Genomic DNA, 27,345 nt, shown 5'->3' with positions numbered 1-27,345 from the left:
AAATCATGAATGAAAGAGGAGAGATTACGACCAACACCAAAAAAACACAAACAATTTTAAGAACATATTATGAGCAACTATATGCCAAAAAATTACACAATCTGGAAGAAATGGATGCATTCCTGGAAACTTATAAACTACCAAAACTGTAACAGGAAGAAATAGAAAACCTGAACAGACCAGCAAGGAAATTGAAGCAGTAATCAAAAATCTCCCAACAAACAAGAGCCCAGGGCCAGATGGCTTCCCAGGGGAATTCTACCAAACATTTAAAGAAGAATTCATACCTATCCCTCTTAAGCTGTTTCAAAAAATAGAAAAGGAAGGAAAACTTCCAAACTCTTTCTATGAGGCCAGTATTACCTTGACACCAAAATCAGACAAAGACCCCATCAAAAAGGAGAATTAAAGACCAATATCCCTGAAGAACATGGATGCCAAAATACTCAACAAGATCCTAGCCAATAGGATCCAGCAGTACATTAAAAGGATTATTCACCACAACCAAGTGAGATTTATTCCTGGGCTGCAAGGGTGGTTCAACATCTACAAATCCATCAACGTGATACATCACATTAATAAATGGAAGGAGAAGAACCATATAATCCTCTAAATTGATACAGAAAAAACATTTGACAAAATACAGCATCTTTTCTTGATTAAACCTCTCCACAGTGTAGGGATAGAGGGAACATACCTCAATATCATGAAAGCAATATATAAAAAGCCCACAGCAAATACCATTCTCAATGGGGAAAAACTGAGAGGTCCTCTAAGGTCAGGAAAATGACAGGGATGCTCAATTTCACCACTGTCGTTCAACATAGTACTAGAAGTCCTAGCCTCAGCATTCAGACAACAAAAAGAAATAAAAGGCATTCAAACTGGCAAAGAAGAAGTAAATTCTCACTCGGCAGATGACATGATACTTTATGTGGAAAACCCAAAAAACTCCACCCAAAAATTGCTAGAACTCATACAGGATTTCAGCAATGTGGCAGGATATAAAAACAATGCACAAAATAGAGAGTATTAAGAAGAAAAAAGAAAAAAATAGAAGGCACATAGATGAACATGATTTCTTAGAAGACATATTGTATTTATTAAACTCTAATATATGTTTGTGACATAGTTCAAACTATCTTTTCCTATGTGCATCCTTTCAGTTTAACAATGGAGCTGTGTGGTGAGTGATGAGGTAAGATGGCAACGTTAAGGATTATTGTAAATATTAAAAGGATAAAAGAAGGCCAAATCCCTCTGTAAGTAAAGTGAAAAAAACAAACCTAATGCTGCTATGGTTATTCATATATTGTTTGTTTTTTCAGTGATGAGTAGATATGGATAAGTCAGGTAATCAGAAGGATTTTTTTGATAACTGAAATGGTTTGTAGCATGAAAGCCACAAACATAAAATAATTTTATAGTCACTCTTTTCTTCACTTGTTTCAAGAATTATCTTACCCTAATACTGATTTTCTATATAATGCCCTTGTGACATATTCTGACTTTTGAGTTGTCTACTTATTATGGTGTCCTTTGTAAAGTGAAAGACACTTGAGAACAATTTATATTTATAAATTTATCACCTAAATTCAGGGAGTAATTCATTGCAAAAGATCAACTATAAATGTCTGCTTTCTTCAGAACTAAAGAAACAGAACTCGATACACTATAAAATTTTAAATTGCATCTTGATACAGTAAGCCATTCCATTCAGAAATAGTGCTTTCCACATAATTTAAGGGAGCAGCATTCAGAGTTTCCAAAACCTCTCTTTAGTGAAGAGAAGGGCTATATGCACCCCAATGTTCATAGCAGCACTGTCCATAAAATTTCTTTACTAATTCTATAATTTACTCCTCTATAATGTACAGGACACTCTTTTGTTGAGTGCTCTCTCAAAACAAACACCTAGGCTCTTATATATCTAGTTAAGTAATGTGTGCAATATTTCTAATGATAACTTTTATTTTTTCCTGATACCTATGTAAAATTTGACACAAAAGCAAACTTTATCATGAAATCTGGGACAAAAATTCACCAGACCTCAATAGTTCAAGAATTAAGTCAACTGGGATTAAATCTACTTTAATGCCAGTATTCATGATCTGCTTTCCTTATTAACATGGAGTAAATGCAGTATCTTATCAATGGCTTTCTAGTTAGTCTCCTTACATAAACTTTTAATTAATTATGTCAACATTTTAAAGAAACAAATATGTATGTTAAAAGCTAGTTAAATAACAAATTCAAAATTTGACATATTTTATTCTTTTTTAAATGGTGATACGGTAACAAACTTTTTAAAATTTTTATTTATTAAGTTTTTAAACTTTAATTCCAGTATAATTAACACATAGTGTTACATAACTTTCAGGTGTACAGGGTGGTGATTCAATAATTCTATGCATTACTCAGTGCTCATCATGATGAGTGTATTCTTTAATCTCCATCACCCATTTCAACCATCCTCCCCTACTTCCCTTCTGGTAACCATCAGTTTGTTCTCTACAGTTAAGAGTCTGTTTTGTGGTTTGTCTCTCTCTCTCTCTTTTTTCCCTTTGTTATTTGTTTTGTTTAATTCCACATATGAGTGAAATTATATGGTATTTCTGATTTATTTCACTTATTATCCTCTCTAGCTCTACCCATGTTGTTGCAAATGACAAGATTTTGTTCTTTTTATGGCTGAATAATATTCCATTGTGTAGATAGATGATAGATAGATATAGATATAGATGATATAGATATAGATATAGAAAAAGATATAGATAAAAAGAAAAAGAAGGCACAGAGATAAATATGATTTCTTGGAAGATATATCATATTTGTTAAACTCTATGTTTGTGACATAGTTCTATATCTATACCTATCTATATCTATCTCTATCTATCTATCTATCTATCTATCTATCTATCTATCTATACCACTTCCTTTATCCATTCATCTAACAATAGAAATTTGGACTGCTTCCATAAAATGGCTATCACAGATAATGTTACAATAAACACAGGGGTGTATATATCCTTTCAAATTACTGTTTTTGTATTTTTTGGATAACCGAGTAGTGTGATTACTAGACTGTAGTGTAGTTCTATTTTTAACTTTGTGAGGAATCTCCATACTGATTTTCCACACCGGCCGCACCAGTTTGCATTCCCACCAACAGCACAAGAGGGTTCCTTTTCCCCATATCCTCACCAACACTTGTTGTTTCTTGTGTTTTTGATGTTACCCATTCTGACAGGTGAGGTCAGGTGAGGTCACATTGTACTTTTGATTTGTATTTCCCCGATGGGTGAGTGATATTGAACATCCTTTCATGTGTCTGTTGGACAGCTGGATATCTTCTTTGGAGAAATGTCTGTTCATGTCTTCTGCCTATTTTTTTTTTTTAAGATTTTATTTATTTATTCGACAGAGATAGAGACAGCCAGCGAGAGAGGGAACACAGCAGGGGGAGTGGGAGAGGAAAGAAGCAGGCTCATAGCGGAAGAGCCTGATATGGGGCTCGACCATAACGCTGGGATCACGCCCTGAGCCGAAGGCAGACGCTTAACTGCTGTGCCACCCAGGCGCCCCCTTCTGCCTATTTTTAATCGGATTATTTAGGGTTTTCTTGGTATTGAATTATAGATGTTCTTTATATATTTTGGATAATAACCCTTTGTTGGGTATGTCATTTGCAAATATCTTCTCCCATTCAATAGGTTACTCTTTAGCTTTGTTGATTATTTCCTTCACTGTGCAGAATCTTTTTATTTTGATGTAGTCCCAATATTTTCTTGTTTTTATTTCCTTTGCCTCAGGAGACTATCTAGAAAAATGTTGTCATAGACAATGTCAGAGAAATTACTGCCTGTGCTCTCTTCTAGGAATTTTTCACATTTGGGCCTTTAATCCATTTTGAGTTTACTTTTGTATGTAATATAAGAAAATGGTCCAGTTTCACTGTTTTGCACATTGCTGTTAAGTTTTCCCAACACCACTTGTTGAAGAAACTTGGTCACATTGCATATTCTTGACTCTTTTGTTGAAGATTAATTAATCATATAATCAGGCATTTCTGGGTTTTCTATCCTGTTTCTATTGATTGATATGTCTATTTTTGTGCCAGTACCATACTGTTTTGATTACTACAGCTTTGTAGTATAACTTGAACTATGGAATTGTGATACCTCCAGCTTTGATTTTCTTTTTTTAAGATTGCTTTGGCTACTTGGGTTTGTTTTGTGTTTCCATACAAATTTTAGGATTATTTGTTCTAGGTCTCAGAAAGATGCTGTTGGCATTTTGATAGGTATTGCATTAAATCTGTAGATTGTTTTGGGTAGTATAGACATTTTAACAATATTTGATCTTCCAATCCATTAGCATGGAGTATCTTTCCATTGCTTTATGTCATCTTCAATTTCTTTCATCAATAGTTTACAGTTTTCATGGGGCGCCTGGGTGGCACAGCGGTTAAGCATCTACCTTCGGCTCAGTGCGTGATCCCGGCGTTATGGGATCCAGCCCCAGGTCAGGCTCCTCCTCTGTGAGCCTGCTTCTCCCTCTCCCACTCCCCCTGCTTGTGTTCCCTCTCTCGCTGGCTGTCTCTATCTCTGTCAAATAAATAAAAAATAAAAAATCTTAATACAAAAAAATTGTTTACAGTTTTCAGAGTACAGATCCTTCACCAGCTTCTCCCTCTGCCTGCCACTCTCCCTGCTTATGCTCACTCACTCTGTCTCTGACAAATAAGTAAAATAATTTTTTAAAATGTGACTACTTTCTTAATTTTTCTTTCTGTTGCTTCATTATTGATATATAGAGATTCAACACATTTCTGTACGTTGATTTTGTACCCTGCAACATTACTGAATTCATTTATCAGTTCTAGTAGTTTTTTTGGTGGAGACTTTAGGGTTTTTGATATATAGTATCATGTCATCTGCAAATAGTGAAAGTTTTACTTATCCTTACCAGTTTGGATGCATTTTATTCCTTTTTCTTGTCTGATTGCTGTGGCTAGGACTTTTGGTACTACACTGAATAAAAGTGGTTATAGTAGGCATCCTTTTCTTGTTCCTGATCTTGGGGGGAAAGTTTTCAGGTTTTCCATTGAGTATGTTGGTAGCTGTGGGTTTTTAATATATGGCCTTTATTCAGTTGAGGTATGTTCCCTCTAACCCATCTTTGTTGAGGCTTTTTATCATGAATGCATGTTGTACTTTGTCAAATGCTTCTTCTGCGTCTATTGAAATGATCATATGGTTTTTATCCTTTCTTTTGTTAATGTGATCTATTACATTGATTAATTTGCAAATATTGAACCACCTTGCACCCTAGGAATAAATCCTACTTGATCATGGTGAATGATATTTTTAATGTATTGTTGGATTTAGTTTGCCAGTATTTTGTTGAGGATTTTTGAATCTATATTCATCAGAGATATTGGCCTACATTTCTCTTTTTTTTTTTTTTTCTAGTGTATTTATCTGGGTTTGGTATCAGAGTAATGCAGGCCTAATAGAACGAATGTAGAAGATTTCCTTCCTCTTATATTTTTTGGAATAGATTGAGGAGAATAGGTATTAACTCATCTTTAAATGTTTGATAAGAATTCACAAGTGAAGCTATCTAGTCCTGGACTTCTGGGAGTTTTTTGATTATTTATCCAATTTCATTGCTGGTAATCAGTCTGTTCAAATATATTATTTCTTTCTGATTCAGTTTTGGGAGTTTATATGTCTCTAGAACTTTATCTGTTTCTTCTAAGTTGTCCAATTTGTTGGCATATTTGTTGGCATATTTTTCATAACATTCTTTTATAATCCCTTGTATTTCTGTAGTGTTAGCTGTTATTTCTCCTCTTTCATTTCTGATTTTGTTTATTTGGGTCCTCTTTTTTGGATGATTCTGGCTAAAAGTTTACCAATTTTGTAGATCTTTTCAAAGAACCAGCTCCTGGTTTCATTGATCTGTTCTATTGTTTTTTAAAATTTTCTATTTTATTTATTTCTGCTTTAGTCTTTATTATTTCCTTCTTTCTGTTGTTTTGGGTTTTGTTTGCTGTTCATTTTCTAGGTCCTTTAGGTTTAAGGTTAAGTTGTTTGAGATTTTTCTTGTTTCTTGAGGAAGGCCTTTTACTGCTATAAACTTTCCTCTTAGAACAGCCTTTGCTGTTTTGGACAGTTGTGTTTTCATTTTCATTTGTTTCCATGCATTTTTTAATTTCCTCTTTGATTCCTTCTTTGATCCATTCACTATTTAGTAGCACGTTATTTAACCTCCATGTATTTGTGCTCTTTCCAGATTGTTTTCTATATTGATTTCTAGTTTCATACCATTGTGGTCAGAGATGCATAGACAAAAACTTGATCTTCTTGAATTTGTTGATAACTTCTTTTGTGGCCTAATATGTGACCAATTCTGGAGAAAGTTCCATGTGCACTTGAAAACAATGTGTATTATGCTCTTTTACAATGGATTGTTGTGAATATATCTGTCAAATCCATCTGGTCCAATGAGTCATTCAAAGCCACTGTTCCCTTGTTGATTTTCTTTTGGGTGATCTGTCCACTGATGTAAGTCGGCATTAAAGTCCCCTACTATAATTTTATTCTATCAATTATTTCCTTCATGTTTGTTATTAACTTCTTTAAGAATTTGGATGCTCCCTTGTTGGGTGCATAAATATTTCTAATTGTTCTTCTTGTTGGATTGTCCTTTAAATGATTATATAGTGACCTTCTTTGTCTCATTCTACAGTCTTTGAAATCTATCTTGTCCATTATAAGTATTGCTACTCTGACTTTCTTTCCACATCCATTTGCATGATAAATGTTTCTCCATTCCCTCACTTTCAATCTGCATGTGTCTTTAGGTCTGAAACAAGTCTCTTGTAGGAAGCATATAGGTGGGTATTATTTTTTTTATCCATTCTGTCACCTTAAATCATTTGATTGAAGCATTTAGTACATTTACATTCAAAGTAATTATTGTTGGGTATGTATTTGTTGCCATTTTGTTACTTGTTTATGGGGTTTTTTTTGTAGTTTTTCCTCCATTCTTTTCTTCTCTTGCTCTCTTCTGTCATGATTAGTTGGCTTTCTTTAGTGATATACTTGAATTCCTTTCCCTATTTTTTACATATCTATTACTGGTTTTTTATTTGTGATTACCATTTGGTTTGTATATAACATCTTCTGCATATAGCAGTCTATATTAAGTTGATGGTTGCTTAAGTTTGAACCCAATCTTAGCTCCTCTCCTCCCCATGTTTTAGGTATATGGTGTCATAATTTACATCCTTTTATTTTGTGAATCCCTTGACTGATTCTCACAGATATACTTATTTTTACTGCTTTGGTGCTTCCTACTTACCCTACTCTTGCTTATGGTCATTCTTTCCACTCAAAAGGTCCCCTTTACCATTTCTTGTGGGGCTGGTTTAGTGGGCATGAATTCCTTTAACTTTTGTTTGTTTGGGAAACTCTTTATCTCTCCTTCTATTCTGAACGATAGCCTTGATGGATAGAGTTTTCTTGACTGCAGATTTTTCTCCTTTCAGCACTTTGAATATATACTACCATTCTCTTCTGGCCTGCAAAGTTTCTGCCAAAAAATCAGCTGATAGCCTCATGGGCTTCCCTAGTATGGAATTGCTTTCTTTTCTCTTGCTGCTTTTAAAATTCTCTCTTTATCACTATTTTTTTTTTTCATCTTAGTTACTATGTGTCCTAATGTGGATCTCCTTGGGTTGATTATTTTGGGGGTCTCTCTGTGCATCCTGCATCTGGATTTCTGTTCCCTTCCTCAGATTTGGAAAATTTTCAGCTATTATTTGTTCAAATTAAAATTTCTGCCCCCTTTTCTTTCTCTTCTTCTGGGATCCCTATAAGGTAAATGCTATTACATTTGAAGATGTAACTGAGTTCCCTAAGTCTATCCTTGGTTTGCATACTTTTTTCTCTCACCTGTTCTGCTTGGTTAATTTCTGTTAGTCTGTCATTCTGGTTGCTGATTTGTTCTTCTGCTTCTTCTAGTCTACTTTTTATTATATTTTAAATTTCATTTATTATGTTCATCTCTGATTGTTTCCTTTTTTTTAATCTCATTAAGGGTCTTGCTAATGTCCTCTATTCTTTTCTCAAGTCCAGTAAGTATCTTTATGACCATTACTTCAAATTCTCTATCAGGCATATTGTTTATCTCTGTTTCACTTAGGTCTCTTGCTGTGATATTGTCCTATTCTTTCATTTGGGACATATTCCTCTGTCTCCTTATTTAAGATTTATTTATTTGAGAGTGGGTTTGGGGGAGAGAGAGAGAGAATCACAAGCAGACTCCCCACTTAGTGTGGAGCCTGCTGTGGGGCTCAATCTCATGACCTTCATATCATGACCTGAACTGAAATCAGGAGTCAGATGCTTAACTGACTGAGCCACCCGGGTGTCATTTCTGTTTCCTCATTTTGTAACTCTCTGTTTCTCTGTGTGAGGGTAGACAGCTATGTTTCCTACACTTGAAAGTAATGGTCTTATGAAGAAGAGGTACTGTAGTGTCCTGCAATGCAGTGTCCCCTGTTCACCAGAACCTGGTGCTTCAGGGGTGTCTCCTCTGTGTGATGCCCTGCTGTTGTAGGTGAGCTGCATTTTTCTTCAGTACAGTCTGCAGTGGCTCTCTTTGCCTACTGTGAGCAGTGTTTGGTCTTTGTGGTATTAGTTTCATACTGTAAGATGTGTTACAATATTAATGAAAGGGCTTTTTTCATCCAACTCTTTTATCAACAATATTTTTGAGTGCTGGTTATATACCCAAAGTAAATGCAATCCATGCATCCATGGAACTCAGATCTAGAGAAATTTCAAGTAATTCTCAGAGAATTTCAAATATTTCCTCAAAAATTTAAAAATGGAAACATATAACTCAGTAATTCCACTTCTATTTATCAGAAATACTCAAAAAAATGCACCCCTATATTCATTGCAGAATTATTTACAAAGCCAATATATAGAAGCAACTTAAGTGTCTGTCAATAGATGAACGGATAAAGATGATGTGGTATATATGTATAATGGAATATTATTCAGCCATAAAAAGAGAATGACATATTGCCATTTCCAACAACATGGATGGATGTAGGGGGTATTATGCTAGGTGAAGTAAGTCACACAGAGAAATACAAATACCATATTTCACTTATACGTAGAACCTAAAAACCAAAACAAATGAATAAACAAACAGGCCAAAAAAAAAAAAAAAGTCCCAGAAACATCCACAAATACAGATAAGAGTGAAACAGGTGAAGGACATTAAGAGTTATAAGCTTCCAAATCATGGAAGGAGCCGAGATGCCCTTCAACAGATGACTGGATTAAGAAGTTGTGGTCCATATATACAATGGAATATTACTCAGCTATCAGAAAGAACGAATTCTCAACATTTACTGCAACATGGACAGCATTGGAGGAGATAATGCTAAGTGAAATAAGTCAAGCAGAGAAAGACAAATATCATATGATTTCTCCCATCTATGGAACATAAGAACTAGGATGATCGGTAGGGGAAGAAAGGGATAAAGAAAGGGGGGTGATCAGAAGGGGGAATGAACATGAGAGACTATGGACTATGAGAAACGAACTGAGGGCCTCAGAGGGGAGGGGGGTGGGGGAATGGGATAGACAGGTGATGGGTAGTAAGGAGTGCACGTATTGCATGGTGCACTGGGTGTTATACACAACTAATGAAACATCGAACTTTACATTGGAAACCGGGGATGTACTGTATGGTGGCTAACATAATATAATAAAAAATCATTAAAAAAAAGAGTTATAAGCTTCCAGTTATGACATAAATGTCACAGAGATAAAAAGTACAGCATAAGGAATATAGATAGTTATGTAATAACTTTGTATGGTAACACATGGTAACTACACATGTGCTGAGCATTTCATAATGTATATAGATGTCAAATTACTGTGTTGTATACTTGAAACTAACATAATATGGTATGTCAACTATACTTTGATTAAAATTTTTTAAATTCATTGGAAATTTATGTTTTAATGAGATGAAAGTTACTCCATCCCAAATTAGATACTGTATCCAAAATAAATATTATTTCTGACCAGAATGAGAAAGCTTTTAACACCAATCTATTCCTATTTTTTTAAATTAATCACTGAGAAACATTGTTCACATAAATAAGTAGACAGAATTGGGAAGAGCTTCATAATAGCAATCAAACATGATCCTTTAAACTCCTTTTGAGTTATATGTCAAAAATTTCAGTAATCCATTATCAAAAATTATGTTTAATGATCTATAAACTGACAACTCAATTGGTTCTCTTTTAATTTTGTTGAAAGAAAATAATTAGAAGTCACTGTGCTTGCAGAAAGATTTATTTTCTAGTCATTAGTGGCATTTACCTTCTCAACATAAATATCAATATTTTAAATTATCTCTATATTCAGTACTGGAGGATTTACATATTGGAGTGGCTGTACCATTGTTAGATTCACAGTGGGTAAGACCATGTTTTGTGAACTAGATGACCCGGTATAAGAAGGGATGTGAGAAAAGAAAACCAGAATAATCCAAGTACATTCTCAAGCAGATTAGCTTTAGAATAGCATATGTGAAAATTGGGAATTTGAAAATTGATTCTCTGAGAATTATTTGAGCCTCTACACTTCTTTGTGAAGTCTTTATGTGCCCCTAGAGATATGTATACCTTTTGTATAAAGCTGATAATCGAGGATAGTTACTAAAAATTAAGATGTTTAAAACCTAGCCTCAGAGACTGTAATTCCATAGGTCTCCTATGGGGCCAGCTAGGAATCTGATTTTTTTTTTTTTAAACAAACTCACGCCAGATGATTCTAATGCAGGTTATTCACAGACTGATTTGCAAAACAAAAACAAAAAACAAACATTTGTGCAGAGAAAGTAAATGTTTAAATAATAACACTAGGTAATAGTTATTGATTGCTTTGCCTGTAGGACTGCCCTATGTTACATGTTATAAACATTTATTAAATCCTTACAATTCTATGAAGTAGGTATTATTATTATTTCCATTTTTCATATGACAAAATTGAGTTAGTGAGAAGTTAAATCACTTGTGTAAGATATACACTAGAGAGAAATGGGAGGTGACATGACAAAACATGTGGTTGGAAAAAGTCAAGGTATAGGTTGTCTAGAATTTAAGGTTGAGAAGTGAGGATGTTTTAGTGTTAGACTATTGGAATCTATAGAAGGGTTTTATAGAGGAAAATCATGTACTCAGATTAGTCATATGCAATGAAGAAATGGATTTTGCATTTCTAGTACGTTCTCAGGTGATGCTGATATTGCTGGTCCATGGACCACAGGTTAAATGGCAAGGGGTCAGGACTATGTGGTTCAATATGACAGCCACTAGCCACACGTGGCTTTCTCAATTTAAATTTAAAATAGTTAAAATTAGAGGTGTCAGGGTGACTCAGTCGGTTAAGTGTGTGACTCTTGATCTCAGCTCAGGTCTTGATCTCAGGGCTGTGAGTTCAAGCCCTGCATTGGACATCATGCTGGGTATGGAGACTACTCAAAAAAAAATTAAAATTAAATAAAATCGAAACTTAATACTTAAGCTACATCAGCCACATTTCAAGAGCACAATAGCTACAACAAAGATATAGATAGAATATTTCCACCATCGCAGAAAGTAATAGAGTGTTGAGCTAAAAGAATACTGAAATAGTCCAAAGAGAAAACAGTGATACTTTAATCAAATAGAAGATAAACAGGGGCAACTGGGTGGCTCAGTTGGTTAAGTGTCTGCCTTTGGCTCAGGTCATAATCTCAGGGTCCTGCGATCAAGCCCCAGGTCATCAGGGGGCCTGCTTCTCCCTCTGCCTCTGCTCCCCCACTTGCTCTCTCTCTCTCAAAAATAAATAAATAAAATAAAATAAAAAACACAAAGAAATCCAAATAGAAGATAAACAGATCTTAAGACTGGGTATGGGAAAAAGGGAGGAGGCAAGGCTGACTTCTGGGTTTTTGAACTGCATAGGAAAAGGAGAAACAAAACAGCAGGAATAAGTTGTGCAATGAAATGCTATTTTGAATATCCTGAGATATAGGTGTCTGAGAAATATCCAGATTGAGATGTACATTAGAGTCAGCTGGGTATATAGACAAGGAATTTAAGAGAGATATTGGGCTTAAAATATAAAGGTTTGAGACTATGGACTATGAGAAACAAACTGAAGACTTCAGAGGGGGAGGGGGTGGGGGAATGGGATAGACTGGTGATGGGTAGTAAGGAGGGCACGTATTGCATGGCGCACTGGGTGTTATATGCAACTAATGAATCATCGAACTTTACATCGGAAACCGGGGATGTGCTGTATGGTGACTAACATAATATAATAAAATAAAAATAAAAATAAAAATATATATTTCTACTCTTCAAAGAAAAAAAATATAAAGGTTTGAAAGTAATCATGTAGTTAGCAAGTATTATTATGGGAAGCCATGGAATTCTTTAAAAATCTGATACATATATATCCAATATAGGAGCACCTAAATATATAAAACAAATATTAACAGACCTGAAGGGAGAAATAGGCAGAAATACAACAATACAGGACCTCAATACCCACGTTTAACAATGGATAGATCATCCAGACAGAAAATAATAAGGGAACACTGGTCTTAAACTACACATTAGACCAGATGGACCTAACAGATATTTATAGATCATACTGTCCAAAATTAGCAGAAAGCACATTCTTCTCAAGTGCACATGGAACATTCTCTAGGACAGATAATATGTTAGGTCACAAAATAAGTCTTAATAAATTTGATTGAAACTTTATCAAGGCTCTTTACCAACAATGTCATGAAACTAGAAATCAATTATAAATCAAAGACTGGAAAATTCATAAATATGGGGAGATTAAACAACATGCTACTAACAACCAATGGGTCAAAGAAGAAATCAAAAGAAAAATTAAAAAAAAAAATCTTGAGACAAATGAAAGTGGAAATACAGTCTATCAAAATGTATATGATACAGCAAAATCAGTCCAAAGAGGGAAGTTCAAAGTGATAAAAGTCTAACATTAAGAAAAAAGAATTAGCTAAAATTAACAACCTAACTACACATCTCAAGGAACTAGGAAAAGAACAAATGAACACCAAAGTTAATAAAAGGAAGAAAATAACAAAGATCAGAGTAGAAATAAATAAAATAAAGACTAAAAAGACAATAGAATAGATCAATGAAACAAAGAACTGGTGTTTTGCAAGGATAAATAAAACAGATAAACCTTTAACTAGACTTACCAAGAAAAAAAAGAAAGAGAATCCAAATAAGTACAATTAAAAATGAAAGAGGAGACATTACAACTGATAGCACAGAAATACAAAGGGTCATGAGAAACTACTATGAAATATTATACAACAACAAATTGGACAACATAAAATAAAGAAATTTCTAGAAGCATACAATCTACTAAGACTGAATTATAGAGATAGAAAATCCAAATAGACCAAGTACTAGTAAGGAGATTGAACCAGGAATCAGAAACCTCCCAACAAAAGTCAAGGACCAAATTGCTTCATTGGTGAATTCCACCAAACATTCGAAGAAGAATTAATACTAATCTTTCTCAAACTTTTCCGAAACACAAAGAGGAGGGGAGCACATGAAAACTCATTTACAAAGTCAGCATTACCCTGACATCAAAATGACAGAAGGATGCCACAAGAAAAAATTACAGGCCAACATTCCTGATGAACAAAATGCAGAAATCCTCAACAAAATATTAGCAAACTGAATTCAACAATACATTAAAAGGAACATACACCATCATCAAGTGGAACATGTTCCAGGTATGCAAGGATGGTTCAACATCCACAAATCAATCAATGTGTTATACCACACAAACAATATAGAGGATAAAAATCCTATGTTCATCTCAACAGATGTAGAAAAATCATTTGGCAAAATTCAACATCCATTCATGAAAAAACTCTCAACAAGCTGGGTATAGAGAAAATAGAATGAACATCAATATAACAAAGGCCATATATGATAAACCCACAACTAACATGGTGAAAAATGCTGAAAGTTTTTCTTTAAAGATTAGAAATAAGACAAGGCTACCCACTCTCACCACTTTTATTTAACATAGTCCTGGAAGTCCTAGCTAGAGAAGTTAGTCAAGAAGAAGAAAGAAAAGCCCTCTAAATTAGAAGAAAAAAGTAAAACCCTATTTGCAGGTGACATGATACTATATACAGAAAACACTTATGACTCCATCAAAAAACTGTTAGAACTAATAAATTCAGTAAAGAAACAGGATACATAATCAATACACAAAATTCAGTTGCATTTATATCCACTAACACCAAACTACCTGAAAAAGAAATTAAGAGAACAATCCCATTTACAATTTCATCAAACAGAATAAAATACTGAGGAATAAATTTAATCAAGGAGGTGAAAGTTCCATATGCTAAAGACAGTAAGACATTAATGAAAGAAATTGAAGAAGACACAAATAAATGAAAAGATACTCCAAGCTCATGGATTGGAAGAATGAATATTGATAAAATGTCAATACTACCCAAAACAATTTACAGATTCAATGCAATTCCATCAGCATTTTTCACAGAGAAAAAACAATCCTAAAATTTGTACAGAACCACAAAAGACCTTGATTAGCTAAACAGTCTTGAGAAAGAATTAAGCTAGTGATGTCAAACTTTCTGATTTCAAACTATATTACCAAGTTATAGTAATCAAAACAATATGATATTGGCATAAAGACAGACACATACATCAGTGGAATAGAATAGAGAACCCGGAAATAAACCCATACATGTATGGTCAATTAATTTATGACACAGGAACCAAGAATATACTTTGAGGAAAGGTTGGTCTCTTTAATAAATGATGCTGGGAAAAATGGATGGCCACATGCAAAAAAAAAAGAAAAAGAAAAAAGAAAAAAAGAAAAAAGAAAATGTACTCCTATATTAAATATACACAAAAATCAACCCAGAAGGGATTAAAGACTTGCATGCAAGACCTGAAACCACAATATCCCTAGAAGAAACATTGGGAACAAGCTCCTTGATATAGGCCTTGGCAATGATTTCTTGGTTTTAATACCAAAAGCAAAAATAAATGGTGTGACTACATCAAACTGAAAGGCTTCAGCATAGCAAAGGAAACCATTAAAAAAGTTAAAAGAACCTACGTAATGAGGAAAAAATATTTGCAAATCATATATCTGATAAGAGGTTAATATCCAAATTATATGAAATATCCAATTATATATAAATACCCAAATTATATATAAATTATACAACTTATAGCAAAAAATCTAACAATCTGATTAAAAATGGGCAGAGGAACTGAAAAGATATTTTCCAAATGAGACATAGGGCCATCCAAATGGCCCACAATTATGCAAAAAGGTGCTCAACATCACTGACCATCAGGAAATGCAAATCAAAACCATAATGATATGGTTACATCACCTTTACCTGTTAGAATGACAATTATCAAAAAAATAAAAGATAAGAAGTTTTGGCAAGGATGTGAAGAAAAGGAACTCTTGTGCACTGCTGGTGAGAATGTAAAGTTGTCCAGCCACTACGAAAAACAGTATGGAAGGTTCTCAAAAAATTAAAAATAGAACTATCATGTGATCCAAAAATTCCATTTCTGAGTATATATCTGAAGGAAATCAAATCACTATCTCAAAAAGATACCTGCACCCACTTATTCACTGCAGCATTATTTATAATAGCTAAGACATGAAAACAACATAAGTGTCCATTAAGGAATAAATGTACAAAGAAAATGTGGTATATTTATACAGTAGAATATTATCAGCCACAAAAATAAAGGAAATCCTGTCATTTGCAACAACATGAATGGACCTTGAAGCCATTATGGAAAGTGAAATAAGTCTGACAATGGAAGACAAATACTTTATTATCTCACTTATATGTGGAATCTAAAAAAAAAAAAAATCTCATAGACATAGAGAACAGATAGCTGGTTGTTGGAGGTGAGGGTTAGGTGGTGGGTGATATGTGAAAATGCAATCAAAAGGTACAAACTTCCAGTTTTAAGATAAATAAGTTCCGGGGAGCTAATGTATAATATGGTGACTACAGTTAACAATACTGGATTGTATATTTCAAAATTGCTTAGAGAGTATGTCTTAGAAGTTTTCCTCCCAAGGGAAAAAAATTATAACTTTGTGAGGTGATAGATGTAAACTAAACTTACTGTGGTAATCCTTTTGCAATATATACATGTATCATTGTAAATTAATAGAATGTTATATGTCAGTTATATCTCAATAAAACTGGAAAAAAATCTGATACAATAAAATCTTTGGACCTTTTTTTTAAGATTTTATTTATTTGAGAGAGAGAGAGAGCATGAGGAGAGGGGAGAAGCAGGGGGAGAGGCAGAAGCAGGGTTCCCGCTTGCTCCCCGCTTGCTCCCTACTCAGCAAGGAGCCTGACGCAGGACTCAATCCCAGAACACCAGGATCATGACCTGAGCCAAAGATAGATGCTTAATCAACTAGGCCACCCAGGCACCCCCTCTTTGGACCTTTCTTTTGGTGGGAGTTAGGAAATAAGCCCATTAATTTTTTATATTTAAAGTAAAATTTGCACAACACACAATTAACCATTTTACAGTTCAGTGGTACATAGTACATTCACTATGTTGTGCCATCACCACTCTCTAATTTAAAACTTTATCATCACCTGAAAAATCCTTCTCTCATTAAGTAATCATTACCAATTTCCCCTCTCCCCAGCCCCTGGTAACCACTTTCCTGCTTTCTGTCTCTATAGATTTACCTATTTAGGATAGTTCATATAAATGGAATCACACAATATATACATTTTTAAGTCTGGCTTCTTTCACTTAGCATGTTTTCAAGGTTCATTCAAGTTATAGCATGTATCAGTACTTCATTCCTCTTTCAATATGAATAATATATCATTATATGTATATACCACAATTTATTTTGAATGAAAGTTCTAAGGATTCACGAACCCTTCCAAAAGGCAATGCATTGAGTCCCTTAAAGGTATTGCATGGACCATCAAGGGCTCACTGATCACAGATTACAAACCACAAATATGACTGGGGCACTGCCTAAGCTCATATGGTGTGAGAATGACAGTAAAAGAAGAGACCAGGGACAGAAAATATGTTGGAAAACACTAATATTTAAGGAATAGGTAAAGGAGGAGACTAAATACATACTGGAATAGAGACAAAGAATGAGACAGTCAAAACAAGCATCCAAAAAAAAAAAAATGAAATGATTAATACTGTCATATGGTAGAGTAAGAAACAAAAAACACAAAATTTTCCACTGAATTTAGCAAAACAGAGATCATTTTTGAAATGATCTAATTGAGGTCATAAAGATTGAGGCTAGATGGCAATCATTTGAGAAAAAATAGAGGAAGAAATATATGTGGAAAATGCATACAACTCATTCAAGATACTTAACTGTGAAGGAGAAAGAGGCTTGTTGCTAGCACAAGACTGGAGACAAGAGTATTTCTGAAGATATGGGAATAAAGAGTATTTTTATATTCTGGAGAAATAAATGTATGAAAAGATTAATGATAAGGAGCTGATAAATAACTCAAAAAAATAAAAGGTAGGAACTCCAAAGCTCAGCAGGAAGTAGTTAAATAATTACTGAATTTGGGGCGCCTGGGTGGCACAGTGGTTAAGCGTCTGCCTTCGGCTCAGAGTGTGATCCCGGCGTTATGGGATCGAGCCCCACATCAGGCTCCTCTGCTGTGAGCCTGCTTCTTCCTCTCCTGCTCCCCCTGCTTGTGTTCCCTCTCTCGCTGGCTGTCTCTATCTCTGTCAAATAAACAAATAAAATCTTAAAAAAAAATAATTACTGAATTAATGTGGGATGTAGACAAGATTTGGGTTAAAGGAAAAGATGTCTGGTGCTAAAATTCTGCTTAATAGGTAAATGCCAGCAGGTCAGCAGACGACAGTGATGAAGAGGAATGGAAGGTGATGTTTCTGGATTACATAATCCTCAAATGATCAGGGATTTCTATAAGAGTGTCCAAAGGAGCACGCTTTGAAACTAAGGAGCTATGATAATGATAAATAAGCCAGGGGGGCGCCTGGGTGGCACAGNAGTGGCACAGCGGTTAAGCGTCTGCCTTCACGCTCAGGGAGTGATCCCAGCGTTCTGGGATCGAGCCCCACATCAGGCTCCTCTGCTGTGAGCCTGCTTCTTCCTCTCCCACTCCCCCTGCTTGTGTTCCCTCTCTCGCTGGCTGTCTCTATCTCTGTCAAATAAATAAATAATCTCTATCGAATAAATAAATAAAAAATCTTTTAAAAAAATGATAAATAAGCCAGACCTATAAGAAACAACTAAATTAGAAAGTATACTTTGAGTCAGCCATTTAACAAGTCTCTTGAGTGCTTACTTTTTACTGGGAAGTGGGCTAAGGATTTAAGTTATAAATATGGATCTTTCAGTAGTTCTCAACCAGTGATATATAAAAATCGCTGAAGAATTTAGTGGAAGGCCTAGAACCATATATATGTCCTTCTGGGGAATTAAAAAAAAAGCAGCTTTTGTTATTTTCATTTTTTAGAAAGATTTATTTATTCATTTATTTGAGAGAGAGAGAGAGAGAACATACACGAGTGGGGTGGAAGGGCAGAGGAAGGCGGAAAAGCAGACTCCCTGCTGAGTGGAGAGCCTGGTGTGGGGCTCAATCCTAGGTCCCTGAGATCATGACCTCAGCTGAAGGCAGATGCTTAACCAACTGAGCCACCCAGATGCCCCTGTTGTTTTCATTTTGATGGTACCAGATTTCTTTGTTAGAGTGATTAGTAGTAATTAGCTATGAGATGCTGGAACAAAGCACAATCTGTTTTATACACAAAAAAAGATGCAATATCATAAAATAACTAGAAAGAAATAAAAATCTCCAATAGAAATATATAAAATGCTATGGGAAGAGAAAATGAGAGTGTTCACTATGTCTAAATGTAGAGAAAGGAAAGTAACATTAGGAGGGTACTTCTATGTTGAGTCTCACATCCAATGTATTTGCTAGGCTTAGAAAGGGAGAGCAGCCCATGTAGGCAACTGTAAGGATCTTGAGGTCAAAACAGTAGCGTGAAGCCATATTTGGAGGGACACTGCATGGATGTTATTTGTACTTATCCTTACAAGAAATTCTGGGAGGTGAGTGTTGAGATTGGGAGATGTTAAACAAATAAGCAAATGAAATAATGAAGTTTATCTTTGAACATGTTGCCATGTTGCCACAGTGTAAAGAATAGGTTATTGAGGGGAAAATGGAGTGGAGAGCATCTTATAAAAAGGTTACTGAAATTACTTACACTAAAGCTGATAAAAACTAAAGCAGAGCAGAGGTTATGGCAACGGGGTGGAGTACAAGGATTTGGTAAAGACTTGAGAAATATAGTGAAGATGTTGTGAGTAACAGAACGAGCAAGAAGGACTCCATGCTCCTTAACATAAACAACTGAACAGAGAGATGGTGGTGACACCGACCAAAGTTAGAGAAGCCAAAGAAGTAAATTCTTCAAGGCCAGGGTAGCCTATGCTAAATCCAACCACATATATAAAGTAAAAAAATGCCAACATAACAAATTTTATATATATATGTTTTTTGTGACACACTTAGACAATTGATTATTCCACTGAAAAGTCGAGGCCATCTGTGTGACTTGCTGACAATTCATGCATCTGTGTTTTAGTTTTCAAAGAAATTCAGCTGCAAATGATGTGAACCATTCTCTAGCTTGTGCTTACCACATCACATAAATCAGAAGTTGCACAGACTGTCAGGAGAGTTCTGGGAAATAGGGACATAAAGGAACTCCTCCTCCTTCCTTCTTCCTCATCCCCCTTTGTCTGCCTAAGGCAAGAAGATTGATCAGACATTTACAGCAGCACCTGGCAAGATCTTATTCACTGTGGTGTGAGGGTGATTGTTGTGCTCTTCCAACAAAAGCAAAATGGCAGCATTTAAATGAACTGACACATCAGATATCTTCAGCTGTTCTTTAAAAGTAATACATTAATCAGGGAATAAACAAGGTATTGTCACCCTGACAAAATTTTAGAAGGACTGCATCAGAGGAACTGCCTGAAATTACTCCTATTGAATACAAACTGGGGCCTGACATTTTCCAAAAGGACAATGCGCCTCAGAAATTTCTAGCTGTTTATTTTTTAATCTTTCTAAAGGAGAAATTGATTAGTGGTCTGATTCTATAGAATATGGTGAGTCTCATCCAGAGTATTTACCATTTATACATTAAATTACTACCCAGCATGAACATGGTGGAAAAGAAATACTAAAAACCCTCAGTTTATCCTTAGCTGGAAAGAACAAAAATTTGTTACCAAACAAAAATACAATTTTTGCTTGAGAACAACCAACAATACCTTTAGATAAGCTCGTGACATATTTCAACACATGAAATGGTTGTTTTTGAGTGTGTGGGAGTTTTAAAGTGCTACAATTAATGTAAATCTAAAATAATTTACAATGTACACAAAATGCAAAGATATACTCTAAGGATATGTATAGATTATATACAAATAAATCAACATTTGCTTACACAAGAAACTCTTCCCCCTCCTTTCTTTTACTTAACCTCTTTACTTATTGAAAAGGTGAATTTTTCATTTATTTCCTTGATTTTTATCAAAATGCTATCAGAAGTATACAGCTTGGTGGTAACATAAAATAGTGACTTATTAATGACCTTCAATATATAGGGTTAAAATCCCATAGTTTGTTATCAACTGGATGAAGAAGAATAGAGGAGATCTTAAATATTCTCACCATTAAAAAAAGGTAATTAATTCACATGATGGAGGTAATTATTTGATGTTAGTTAGCTGCTATAGTGGTAACCATTTTGTAATATGTAAGTGTATCTAATTAACATGTTGTATAACTTAAACTTTACTATGTTATATATCAATTATTTCTCAACAAACCTGAAGGAAAAAAATAGAACAAAAAAGCATATGAAAACCATGTGTAGTAGATATGTGATTGACTACTTCATAGCAGATAATTTTTTTTTTATTTGATAGAGATAGGGACAGCCAGCGAGAGAGGGAACACAAGCAGGGGGAGTGGGAGAGGAAGAAGCAGGCTCATAGCGGAGTAGCCTGATGTGGGGCTCGATCCCATAACGCCGTGATCACACCCTGAGCCGAAGGCAGGCACTTAAGGACTGCGCCACCCAGGAGCCCCAGCAGATCATTTTTTTAAAGACAATTATGGTAATCTCATCACCCTTGCCAGAAATTGCTTCAGGCNTGATCACACCCTGAGCCGAAGGCAGGCGCTTAAGGACTGCGCCACCCAGGCGCCCCAGCAGATCATTTTTTTAAAGACAATTATGGTAATCTCATCACCCTTGCCAGAAATTGCTTCAGGCCCAATTTTTTTTTAATAATACATAAAACCTGCTTAGTGTGGAAACATGTTCCTTGTTCTCTTTTAAAAAAAAATATGGAATGATTCACGAATCTGCATCTCATCCTTGCATAGGGGCCATATTAATCTCTGTATTGTTCCAATTTTACTATAGTGCTGCTAAACTGTATCTTGTTCTTAAAAGAGATATATAAGCAAAGAAAATCTCTCATCCTTATCTTCTCTGATATGTGAAAAGAACCCATCTTCCTGCCAGCTTAATGATGAAGATACCATTAAGGAAGACAGGAGAAAACAAAAAGGGAGAAAAATAAAACTTGAGTCTTTGATACCATCCTGGAATAGCTAAATCAACCAACACTAGAAATCTATTCTAACTCTTACTGTAATGTGAAGTAACTTTACATACTGCTGAAGGTTATTGTCAAAGTTTGCTACTTTTTTTAGCCAAAACATACCAACAAACATATGAAGGCGTGTGAGGAAGTATTAAACCATCTAGAGCAGAGAAGCCGAATGGGAACACCAAAGCTGCTTTCAAGAAGACGGCTTTAGTGCATGAATTTGTTGTTCGTAGAAGTCACAAGGAGATGAATTTCAGCTTAATATAAAACTCGTCAGAGCTGTCTGAAAAGGTGTATCTGCCCTAGGAAGTAGCAAATTCTTTCTCACCAGAGATTGGCCAACCACTTCTTAGTTTTGCTGCAAATTAGAGAAATTAGACTATATTCCTCATGAGTCATTCCAACACTAGTATTTCCTTGTTACTGTGAAAACTGAAAGAAAGATTTCTCAAGGGGATGCAAAGTCTAGTCCTAAAGCTTAACTACAAAACAGTCTTCCTTTTGTTGTCTAATGTGGAGGAACTGCTGTCATATTTTCAGTTCTCTAAACTAAGCAATTGTTGAATCTTTGCTGAGTTGCTAGACTGTGTTAGTAACAGTGAGAATAAAAATATTACATAATTACTACATTAAAGAGTTTAATTCTTTTTTTTTAAAGATTTTTTTTTTATTTATTTATTCGACATAGATAGAAACAGCCAGCAAGAGAGGGAACACAAGCAGGGGGAGTGGGAGAGGGAGATGCAGGCTCATAGCAGAGGAGCCTGATGTGGGACTTGATCCCATAACGCCGGGATCACGCCCTGAGCCGAAGGCAGACGCTTAACCGCTGTGCCACCCAGGCGCCCCTAAAGAGTTTAATTCTTAATGGGGATATATTTTAATTCAATGAAACATAAACACTGGCATATACATGGAGTGTCAAAGTTTATGACAGAACTCGTAAAGGGTTTGGTTATAACAAGTAGGAAAATTACCCAAATGCTAATTTTTTTTAAGATTTTAATTTTTATTTGACAGAGAGAGAGGCAGTGAGAGAGGGAACACAAGCAGGGGGAGTGGAAGAGGGAGAAGCAGGCTTCCCGCTGAGCAGGGAGCGTGATGCAGGGCTGGATCCCAGAATGCTGTGATCGTGACCTGAGCCGAAGGCAGATGCTTAAGGACTAAGCCACCCAGGCACCCCTCAAGTGCTGATCTTGATAACATTTGCATAAGTGTTATATAATAGTGCCTTTAAAAATGGAGTCGAATGGACGCAATGTCATTTTGAGTTAGCACTAATTATGCAATTGTCAATAATAGATCTCACTATATGGAAGTATTAAATAAAATGTTAGAACTAGACCAGGACTAAAATTAAGATACAAGTTAAATTTGTCTTTGTCATCTTGGAGAAAAATCTATTTTTAACCACAGGGATAAAACTCATACCATTATCCATTTAATGAAATTAGGAACTGTTGTAATTATTTCAAAAGAAACTTTTTTCCCCTTCGGTATTATTTGGGAGAAATAATATTTCCAGCAATGTTCTTCTTCCTAACATGTTCTACTGCATTATTTGTGGTTTACAAAGAAGATCTTGATTGTTTACTGTGACTATTTTATAATGCCACGTTTCTCTGTTGTACCTGACCATCTCTGCACAGGGAAGAAGCTGAATACTGCAAAAGTTCTTACAAACAACAACAGCATCAACAGTAGGTTTTATTGTTAACCAGGACAGCACAGTAGAAGGATTCAATAAATTAAACTAATAATTAGAGAACTACATTGAAAGTCTGGTAGGAGTTGTTTATCTAACTTCAAATCTAATAAATCACATTAATTAAAAAGAGAGATATCCTGGTTTTTATTGATATAAGTTCTCCGATTTTCCTGCTGTCAGGTACATTAGCCCACTTTCCATGTGCAGAGTTTTAAGAAGGAATAAATGAAGAAAGCACAGCACAAAAAGGCAGAAAGAAAAAGGTAGGGCCAATCCTAATCATGCAGGGTTACTAACAATTCTGTAAATCATCTGATCCAACATGACCTCCTGCTGTTACCAGCAGAAATATTGCTCTCATTTGCATTAAAACATTTTTTTTGTCTTACAAGCAGTGAGAGAAAGATGAGTTCAGCTAAGAGTTCATTATCTTCCCCACACCCCTCCCTCCACACATGAGTTTTGGTGAAAGAAAGCATTTGCAAAATATGTTCTTAGTATGCTGTGCTCCTTTTGTCTTCCATGCAACAGAATTGATTTCAAACTGTTCCACTTTTTTTAATTTAAATTTTAGTGAACATACAATGCAATACTGGTTTCTGGAGAATTCAGTGATTCATCACTTACATACAATACCCAGTGCTCATCACAAATGCCCTCTTTAATACCCATCATCCATCTAGCCCATACCTCACCCACCTCCCTTCATCAACCCTCACTTTGTTCTCTATCAAGACTCTCTTAAGGCTTGTTTCCTTCTCTCCTTTTGCTCTTTTCCCTGTTCCTATATGTTCACCTGTTTTCTTTCTTAAATTCCTCATATGAATGAAATCATATATATTTGTCTTTCTCTGGCTTATTTCTCTTAGCATAATACACTCTAACTCCTTCCATGTCATTGCAAATGGCAAGATTTCATTTTTTTGATGGCTGAGTAATATTCCAATGTATATATATACCACATCTTCTTTGTCCACTCATCACTCAATGGACATTTGGGTTCTTTCCATAGTTCGGCTATTGCTGACAACACTGCTATATACATTGGGGTGCAAGTACCCCTTCATATCTGTATTTTTTATCCTTTGGGTAAATACGTAGTAGTGCAATTCCTCTATTTTTAACTTTTTGAGGAACCTCCATATTGTTTTCCAGAGTGGCTGCACCAATGTGCATTTCCACCAACAGTGCAAGAGGGCTCCCCTTTCTTCACACCTCGCCGACACCCTTTGTTTCTTGTGTTGTGACAGGTGTGAGGTGGTATCTCATCATGGTTTTGACTTATATTTGCCTGATAATGAGTAATGTTGAATATCTTTTCATGTGTCTGTTATCCATCTGGATGTCATCTTTAGAAAAGAAGTCTATTCACGTCTTCTGCTCATTTCTAAACTGGATTGTTTATTTTTTGGGTGTTGAGTTTGATAAGTTCTTTGTAGATTTTGGATACTAACCCTTTATCAGATAAGTCATTTGCAAATATCTTCTCCCATTTCATAGGCCGCCTTTTAGTTTTGTTGTTACCTTCACTGTGCAGAAACTTTTTATCTTAATGAAGTCCCAGTAGTTCATTTTTGCTTTTGTTTCCCTTATCACTGGAGACGCATCTAGTAAGAAGTTGTTATGGCCAAGGTCAAAGAGGTTTCTGCCTGTGTTCTCCTCTAGGATTTTGAAAGTTTCCTGTCTCACATTTAGGTCTTTCATCTGTTTTTAATTAATTTTCATTGTGGTGTAAGAAAGTGGTCCAGTTTATTTTTTCTGCATGCTGCAGTCCAGTATTCCCAGCACCATTTGAAGAGACTGTCTTTTTTCCATTGGCTATTCTTTCCTGCTTTGTCAAGGATTAGTTGACCATAGAGTTGTCGGTCCATTTCTGGGTTCTCTATTCTGTTCCATTGATCTATGTGTCTGTTTTTGTGCCAGTATCATACTGTCTTGATGAATTTAGCTTTGTAATATAGCTTGAAATCTGGAATCGTGATGCCTCCAATTTTGTTTTTCTTTCTCAGAATTGCTTTGGCTATTCAGGTCATACAAATTTTAGGGTTGTTAGTTCTAGCTTTGTGAAAAATGCTAGTGGTATTTTGAAAGGGATTGTATTAAATGCATAGATTGCTTTGGGTAGTGTAGACATTTAAACAATGTTTGTTCTTCCAATTCATGAGCATGGAATGATTTTCCATTTCTGTATGTCCTCTTCAATTTCTTTCATAAGTGATCTATAATTTTCAGAGTACAGATCTTTTACCTCTTTAGTTAGCAAGCCATTCCATTTTTATATAAAATCACATCTCAAAAGGATGGACCTACTGCCATAATATCAAAAAGTCTGTTCCTCCAGTGCACACTTCTTCTAACTGGCCTGTGTCAAGTTCCTATGCTTCAAGCATAGGGCAAAAAATATAAAACAATCATGTGTTTTCTTTGAAGCTCTGGCATGAATAGTTTATTTGGAGTAAGGAAATACAAAAGCGTCTACTCTCCCTTTTGTGAAAGTTTCATTGAGCAAGGTTTTATTGTTTGATAACTTTGGTTTGCCATTTAAACTTTCAAGAAAATTATAAACTCACCAAAACTTTTCTGTGCAATTTAGAAATCCTTCTGAGGAGTTAAGATGGCGGAGGAGTAGGGGACCCCTTTTTCAGCCGGTCCCCTGAGTTGAGCTGGATAGGTACCAGACCCAGCAGGAACATCCACGGAATCAGCCTGAGACGCAGGAAGATACATCTGGATCTCTACAAATGAACATCTCCAGCGCTGAGTATCGAGGTACGAAGCGGGGANCGGTACAAAGCGGGGAGCCGTGAAACCGCGCACAGATATCAGAAGATAAACAGAAGGGGGAGGGAGCTGACATGTCAGGGCGCTGGGAAGCGGTAGCCACCTGCACGGGGGAGCGGACGGACCGTGGACCCGCACGCTTGAGATAGCAGACTGAGAACGGGAGCACCGGGAGTGCGCATGGGGCGGCTGGCGGCTGGCGGGACACCTGCACCGGGGAGCGGCCGGGCCGCAGACCCGCATCCTGGAAACAGCAGATTGAGTCCGTGAGCCGGGAGCGAGCGCCACCAAGCATCTCATGGAGCTCCGGAGCTCCGGTGTGCTCACTGGATCGAGGCTGAGACTGGGAGCTCCAGGAGTGTGCACGGGGCGGCTGGCGGCTGGAGGGCCACCTGCACGGGGGAGCAGGCGGACTCGCGGTCAGCACCCGCGAGACACCAGACGGAGACCGGGAGCCCCGGGAGCCCGCGCGGGGCGGCTGGCGACTGGCGGCTGGCGGGGATGGAAACACAAAGGACAGAGATGCGCCAGCCCTAGAAGTGAGGGCTAGGATGCCGGGTGTGGGGTGCACAGCCTGGGATGATGCAGGGTTGAGCAACACCAACAGAAACAGAGTTAAAGTGGCCAGAACATCAGTGGAGAACGATCCGCGATCCCTCTGTTCTGAGACAGAGGCTGAATTTCAGCCGCTGCTGCTCTCTCAGAAGAGGCATAGCAAACCGCCAGGGAAAGCCGCCAGAGAACAAAAGCCCGGAAATACCGGCTCACAGGGTGCCCATCCCCATCCCCCCTCGCAAGGNATCCCCCCTCACAGGGGACACGGAGACTCTACCCAAACAGGGTTTTCTGAGTACCGGCTGGCAGGCCCCTCCCCCAGAAGGCAAGCTGAAAAATCAAGCCCACAACCCAGGGCGCCTTCTGAGTGGCNTGGCGCAGTCATTAAGTGCCTGTCTTTGGATTAGGGCGTGATCACAGCGTTCCGGAAAGGAGTCCCTCATCAGA

The 27,345-nt window shown here is 36.3% G+C and overlaps 1 pseudogene; it reads right to left on the bottom strand.

Annotated features, from left to right (window-relative positions):
* Positions 1-21,579: 21,579 nt before the first annotated feature.
* Positions 21,580-21,679, bottom strand: LOC117796554 (annotated as a pseudogene).
* Positions 21,680-27,345: the final 5,666 nt, after the last annotated feature.

Source organism: Ailuropoda melanoleuca, chromosome 15, assembly GCF_002007445.2.
Source record: "Ailuropoda melanoleuca isolate Jingjing chromosome 15, ASM200744v2, whole genome shotgun sequence".
Lineage (NCBI taxonomy): Eukaryota > Metazoa > Chordata > Mammalia > Carnivora > Ursidae > Ailuropoda > Ailuropoda melanoleuca.
The sequence above is the reverse complement of the archived record's forward strand: the minus strand, read 5'-3'. Positions and strand labels throughout refer to the sequence as shown.